The sequence below is a fragment of the Copidosoma floridanum genome, unplaced genomic scaffold, assembly GCF_036245765.1.
Source record: "Copidosoma floridanum isolate Cflo_tuat_1 unplaced genomic scaffold, Cflo_Japanese_pri ptg000007l, whole genome shotgun sequence".
In the NCBI taxonomy this organism is placed as follows: Eukaryota; Metazoa; Arthropoda; class Insecta; order Hymenoptera; family Encyrtidae; genus Copidosoma; species Copidosoma floridanum.
In genome coordinates, this window is record NW_028321884.1 from 12,897,997 (window position 1) to 12,905,820 (window position 7,824).

The window sequence follows — 7,824 nt, forward strand, 5'->3', positions numbered from 1 at the left end:
CGTTCGATGGTGATTTGCCAATACTTCAAGATTTGAAGATAAACTGACTGTCCCGTGACCGAAGCCAAATTCCGTTCGTGATTGCTCCTTCCGGTGATGATAAAAAAAAAAAAAAAAAATGATTCGAGAGTTGACACTTGAAACATTCATTACAACTATTATTCACTCGAAAGACTTTACACCGGTGATTTTCCAACGCCACATCAACACCACCGTTAAAGACCACAAGATAAAAAGGAAAAAAAAAAGGATCTAAAACAGCAATCGATCCAGCCCCGCTTTCACTCCCGGAGAGCGCCTCTCTCGGATTTCAATTCCTCCCAAGCCCACCCGCGCACCTATTCCCAACTCGTGTGCGTATCAACCTCCATGAAACCCAATCCATCGGCCAACGAAACTCCCTCGCGCCCCCCGAGGAAAGTCCAAAACATATCCGCACAGGTACAACAAGGGCGCCCTTCCCTCGCGAGAGTCCCCCCCGGCGGATGGTCCCGTTACGGCCGTCCCAACGACTCTCTCTCTCCCGGGAGGCGGGCTAACGAACGGCCCGCGCTATCTCGAGCCGATCGCCGGCCAATATATATAAACGAAGAGCCGCTCTCGCGAGGAAAGGAGGAAGCGCGCCCCGGCGAAATAATCATTTACGGTGTAACGAGACATTAAGCAGATAAGGGCCCGCCTAGCCTCCCTTCTTTGCATAGCCAGTCCTCTGCAATTTACACTTTGCGGCGATCGGGGACCAAAACGTTGGCTTGTCCGCAGGCCGGCAGCTGTCGATGCCTCTCTCTCTCTCTCTTATAATTCTCGGCCCTGAGTAATCGAGCCTCTCTCTCGCCGTGCTGATTTGATTGGATTGATTGCGACGGGTCCTTTTTTTTTTTTTTTTTTTTTTTTTTTTTTTTAAGGCAAAGAGGAGCCGGGCGCGCTTCGTCATTAAAGCTTTGCTCGTCGAATTGGATGGGTGAGTAAAAAAATGTGAGCCTGTGCGGTTTTTCACCCCTTCCTCGAGTGAGAGAGAGAGAGAGAGAGACCCGTCCGTCACTTTTCGTATATACTTTCTAAAGTACCTCGAAATTCGCCAACAAACGCGCACATACGTCAGGACGCGACATCGTAGATTAAATTAAATTAGTCCCCGCAGAGCATAAATTATGCTAATCCGAGAGGTTTGTCCCGTGGGCCCCTTCCACAACGCGCGGACATATAAAGGTCCAAATCAATCGCCCAGAAGACGATACTATAGGTGGTGTATCGAGAATTATGGTAATGGGCTCTCGGTTAAGGGGGGGGAGAGGAGTAAAAAAGGATGATCCACCATCTGATTCTCGGGAAGTTTTTACATAATTATATGTACCCTTTAACACGTGTAACTGTCGCGTGGTGTGTATGGATGTAAATATATGTAGACTATGTCGGCGACTAAACCAGAGCCCGCCGATCTCCGACCTCATCTCTCTCACGGGTAGACTCACGTGGACGTACGGGTATACAAAGGCTGGATGGCGCTTCGCGTAAAGTGTGCGCCCACTAGACCTACATTTCGTGGCTATATGTGTGCGGCAGCTGTTCTCGAGACTCGTGTGTGTATGAGTGCTTTCCTGATAATTCGGGCGGCGATAATGCCGGTGAGCCTCAGCTGCCGCCTCTCGAGGGGAGATCGTTATTGAGGTATTTCGCCAGAGGTATATCACTCGTACACATGTGGAGGTACACGCCTGTTGCCAAAGTGTGCTTCGTTTCGTCGAGTAAACGGGAAAAAGAGGTGGGGGGGGGGGGTATTTATAAGGCGAGCTCGGGGATTCCGTTCGCTCGATATGGCTCTGAGTTATTTTTTGAGGAAGGACTCGGGCCGGCAGATAACACCCCGAAGTTTATGCCACCAAAGAGGACTTGAACGGCCGCGCGAAGATTAAACATTGCCGTAATTAGTTGTCCGAGTGCGGACCTTTTTTTCTTTCTTTTTTTTTTTTTTTTTTTTTTTTTTTGGAGGGAAGGGGTACTCCTGGTTACAACGAGGATTGCGCGTAGGAGTTACGTGGTTATTCAGGAATTTCACTACCCCTCGAATAAAGGGGGGAAAAAGAGCCTTTTTTTTCATCGTAAAAATTGATATTGTTTGCATCGGTTCGACGACGGCGATTTTACGAGCCCCGATAAAAGCAGCCGATCGACCAACAAAGATAATCCACCTCCTAAAACGCAAATATACGCGAAGGAAGTGAAAAAAAAAAAGGTAAACTCTCGCTTATCGTCATTTCAATTTTTGTTCCCAGCGCACGGCACGGAAGAACAAAAAAAGTCCAAGGTGTGTGTATAGGGGGGGAAAGATTACGAAAAGTCCCGTCGACGCGGCTTATCCGCAGGAATTTCCCCCTAATGGAAAAAATCCGGTCGCGACGCACACGCCACGGGGAGGATTCTACGGGGAGATACTGGGCTCGCATTTTGCCTTCATACGAGCGCTTACACGATTCTTACGAGACTCCCCCCCTATATTGGGGGGGTGGTTGGCTCGACTCGTGTACTTTATCACTAATTTATATTAAATGTTGGCTACGATCACTAAAAATGCGAAACAAGGATGCTCGAAATTCATACGGTAGTGTTGCATTTTTGCTTTACCCATTTCAGTCTCTCTAACACCGATGAAAAGTCTCTGGAATGTCGATTGAGGAATCTACTAAACCAAAAAAGCCGCAGGTTTCTATATCACCACGACGATGTTTAAAAACCAATTGATACTAGAAAAAAAAAAAAAAAACACTAACAACACCGCGTGAATAAGCATAACGTCTCTTTGATTTCGGAATTCGCCGTACGTACATCTACATACATGGAGGGTATATAAGTTGTATAACATACAACGAAAGTCGAGCAAATGAGATAAAAATGGGAAGGACGAGGGTATATATGTATGTATTGTAAAAGAAAAGCAGATAAGCGTATAGTTACGCAGTGGACAAACCTAGGCCAAGAAAGCGGCAAGGTCGGACGTGGGGCGGCCCGATCTGGCCCCGCTAATGGCGTACTCGTGTTCGGGTCCCCGCGACCCTCCAATACGTCATCTGATTGAGATTAAAAGGGAACCGCGTATCTCGCGCGTTGAGAAGCGGGCAGTGTGTACGTGTTTTATATTCACAGAAATCGCTGCACCTCGTGCCTTACGCCATGTACTCCATCTCGCCCCAACGCTCGTTCTCGTCTCTTTTGGCTGATGCGCGTGTTTTTTTTTTTTTTTTTTTTTTTTTTTCGCGGATAACGAGAGAAGAGCGCGACTTTGATCCCGAGGCTTTGTACGCGAGCTGTTACAAGTGTGCCCCGTATGTGTGTGCAGGTACGCGAGGTTGATACTAGATTTTCGCGTGAAAATTTTGCTCGGGCTATTGTTGCTGCCGTACCCCACGCCGAGTAGTTATGCGCGCGCGTCTTACATTTTATATGCTTTCCCAAGCCAAAGCAATACTCTGCGACGTTTCGTCGGAGTCTATGTGTGTTGCACAATCGGGTGTCTCATTTCTTCGCACCCTCGATGAGCCCGACGACGCGCGATGCCGTTCTCATTGTTGAGAATAAAGTTTGTGTTGTGCTGTTCTGAATTTCCCTTCCATACCCGCTCAAATTACACGTCGGACTGAATGACAAATTGCGGTACTCGTTGGGTATTGTGCAAGGGGATTTGGTGTGTTGTTTTGTTTGTTTGTTTGTTACTTTTTTTTTTTTTTTTTTTTTATCCATGTGCGTGACGAAACAATAGGTAAATCGTGTTGGATGAAAATAATGAAGAAAATCAGAACCTGACGGTGTACACGTGTTTCTCTTCTTTGAAATTTTTTGTTTTGTACATCCATTTATGTGCCCTTATTTTTTCCGCACCTTTACACGCTTCTGCAACAGAAATACGTCGATAAGTATCATTGATCTTTTACCTGTACACACTGTGACTTTTTTCCCTTGGAAGGATCAAATAAGGGTTAGTACCAATTTGCTCCTGAATATACTGTTGTATATTTATTTTTTATCAGCTTATAGTTTTATCAAAGTTTGTCTTACTCCGATTTTATATTCCTATCGTTTTTCTAGATGTTATATCCTTTACAACAAAAGTACAAAGAAAAACATCTTTATTATCTCTCTTCTTATACATCCTCATTTTGATTTCCATTATATTTAATTTTCCACTCATTTTTTCATTGACTAATATCTCTATCCATATATATGTATAATATTCCTTAATGTATACGTTTGTCCCTACAAGCGTGTATCTTTATTTCAGATCACGGATTTCATACCACAGTCGTTTTATCAATCAAAGTCCCCAACTATTTGTCATCGTATAACTCATTGTCAATCAATTTTCATATTTCAAGTCTCTATGCTGATTAGTGCCCTCATATTTGTCTTCACCTCGGTGTCTCCAAATGCCAATCTCTTCGCGTCTTGCTCCATTATTTTGTCCGTGTCTTCTCGTATCGAGTGTTCTCGTGCCCAAATTACACGTTGAAACAACGGAACTCCACTTTCGTACAAACCAAGGACTAGCCACGTGACTTCCGTTCGACAGCACGAGCCCAAAAACCTTCACATATCCCAGGCAGGAAGCCACCCTCGTCTCACCCTTCAGGGTTCCTCGAAACCCAGGGGTAGTAGTGGTGAAAACGACCTACCCCAAACATATACGAAGTATAGGTGCAAGGAAGAGACACGCGTACTCTCTTGTACTTTCAATCATCTCGGTGATACCCGTCCTCCCTGATGGGAGTACGTAACGCGGGCACGGCCGATGGAGGAAGGGCTATAGGGTGCACGTAATACACGGCACATACACTTACGAAGAAGCCATAACGAAAAAAAAAGGTGTTGGATGACGCGGACGCTTCTCTATCACCTGACGACAGCGCATCGCGCGCACACACACACGCGTGTATAAATATACGCTCGAGCATCCCTTACACACGCACACGTGCCGTCGTCAAAGTATCGATCTTTCCCGGCTACCAGAGAGAGAGGGATACAGAAAAAAGAGTCTGGCCCGATGCACGCGTCGTGCACGGAAAAAAGGGGTTGCCGGCTCGCGAGGGTTGCTCGCTGGAAAAAAAGGGGTTAGCACCACACACCACCTACATACAGCCACCTAGGATTCATATATATATATATGCATACGTGAGAGAAAGTGAGATGCTGCGCCCCCCCCCACCACCACCACCACTCCACTTGCAGCGATGAAAGAAGCGCGCGTGCGTTCCTCCTCTTCCTCCCTCGTGTACGTATGTGTGTGGGTGCACGCTGTACTTTTAATTACGGGCTTCCAAGTTTTTGTCCTGTATGGTGTGTGCGGTTGTCGTGCACGCATACGGTTTGGGTCGTTGTGGGCCTAAGCCCGTAGCCTCGATCGCTTAGAAATACGCGCGGGGTGTGTACCTTATTGTACATAAACATATATAGACACGTGGTGTGAGGGAGCGATATAATAGGTGTACCTTTAATAAATACAATACCAATCCGAAAAAAAGGGGTGGGGGTGCGCGGATGATATTTCATGTCTTTATGCTCGGTTTTTGAGAGCTGCGCGAGGGCTCGAAATGCAATTAATTGATACACCCACGCGCTCGCGTGCTAAACGCGAGTTTAATTGAGTTCAGGGTGTTATGTGCACCAAATTTTTTTTTTTTTTTTTTTTTTTTTTTCGTTTGGAGAAAAAAGTACACGTAACATCATACACGGTTCATGAAACTAGGACTACTCCTTCAGCCACTGGTGTATATATATATATTTATTTATTTCACTTTCTTGCGTAAAAACTGACACACTTGTTGTATAGCACACATTCAGGATGTTGATACATACATATGCACATGGGCGTGGGTTTTTGCTCCCCAACAACTTGAACGACCATGTAATTGCACGAGACTTTTTTTTCCATCTTTCGTTTTCGAAATGAGCCCGTGGTGGTAACGTCTTGGAAAGTGATCTATAATTGGCTCTACTGTATTTTTTATACTATCATTTTAATGGAACACTTTTTCACATCGCGTCAATTTTAATACTCTTTTGTCTCGTTCACTCCTTTGGAACTTATGCACTTATGTATACTCCACTATTTTTGTTCTCTCACGTGCGAAGTTCAGCTGTTGTTATTAAAGAAAAAAAATTTAATTTTAATATCCGCCTGTGTACCTGCCCTTCAGCCAATAGCCCAGAAAAGTTACAGCCAATCGAACATCCATTTTATCATAATTTTTCATCAAAGAAACAAAGTTTTTCAATCAACCCCCGCTCAAACAAAGTTAGGCAAGTATTTTATTACTAATCCAAATCCACCTCGCATCCGTATACATATTTCTCGAAGCACATTTAATTAAAAAAAAAAGGCCAACCACGCGCACTCACGCAACAATCTCCCCCCCCCGCCCCGAGGACTAGAGGACCAAAAGAAAAAAAAGCTCATTAAAAACCAATCCCCCAAAAGCGCTTCCCATCGCCAACCGAGCCACTCCCCGAATGGCAAGGTTCCAAGCTCCCCCCCCCAAAAAAATAAAAATTTACGCAAGCTCGCGCGCTCACCAATTCAAAAAAGGCCCCCCTCCCTCTGCTCCTCGAAACGCCACGCTCGAGCGATTTTTTTTTTTTAAACTCGCACGCGTCACGCGGCCAATTAGCGAAAAAAGATACACACACATACACACATGATTTTACATTTTTACAGCCTCGGCTAGAGGTGATGGGAGGAAGGGAGCGACGGCGATGGTGAGAAAAACCATCAGTAGCGGCGCGCAATTCCATTAGCATCGGTATACGTATATACTCATGTATATATAGGGGATGCTTGGAGTACTGCAGGGGTGCTACAGCGTTACATTTACGTACACACGCAAACGGGTAGGTATGGGGTATGGTATCGGTGCGGGACACGAGTTATAAATGCCACAACCACCATCAGCTAAGCCAAGGGATCACATCTTGGATTCGCTGCGCCCACTGGTGTGTACATACACTTGGCTCTTGTGGTGCCTTACACGTGTACACGTATACGTGTGCTACAGCGTATATGTATATGTATAATATGTATGGGTATCGGGGGTTGTGCAGTACACAAGCAAACTGCAAGGAAGCAGTGCGGGGAGAGAAGAAAAAAATTGGAGGAAAAAAAAATGTATACAAGTACAGAAGGAAGGAGCGAGAGATGGGAGACGACGACGACGGTGCGTGTAATTGTAGAGGACAGGCAGAATTTCTCGCCTGCCCGGCCGCGTCTGCAACAAAGACGCACTTGAGCCTTACATACATATAGCTTCGACAAAGCGTCGCAGCTCGGGCAAATAAAGAGGAGCTACCCCCCCCCACCCCCCTTTGTGTGTATTATATACGGGCGAGCCCGTAGTTTCACCACCATCTACGTTTTGCGAGTGCGCTCTCTTCCTTACGTGCGCTTTCCTCGCCCGTCCTGCGTGCCCCGACAACCCCGCGGTGTATACGTACGGTGTACCGTATATACATATATCCACACATCGGGGGATTTGTGTGTCACGCGCCTACATGGGTGTACATAAGTGCACGGGGGAGGTGTTCACCGTGCGACGACGTCAATGGCCGATGCCCACACGAGAGGAAATATCGCGCTAACCGGTGTTGACAACCATTGCCCCGTGCGATCGCCATGCGCGCGACCATTGTTCCTTTTCGGTGCGACGTGCCTATGTATAGCGCTGCTCATGCGTGCTCTCGTTTTTCGAGTGGGTGCGAAATTTCCCCCCCCCCCTTACCCCCGCGACCCGTGTTTCCTTTTTTTTCGTTTTGTCTTTCTTACTCTTTCTCTCCTTTCCTTTT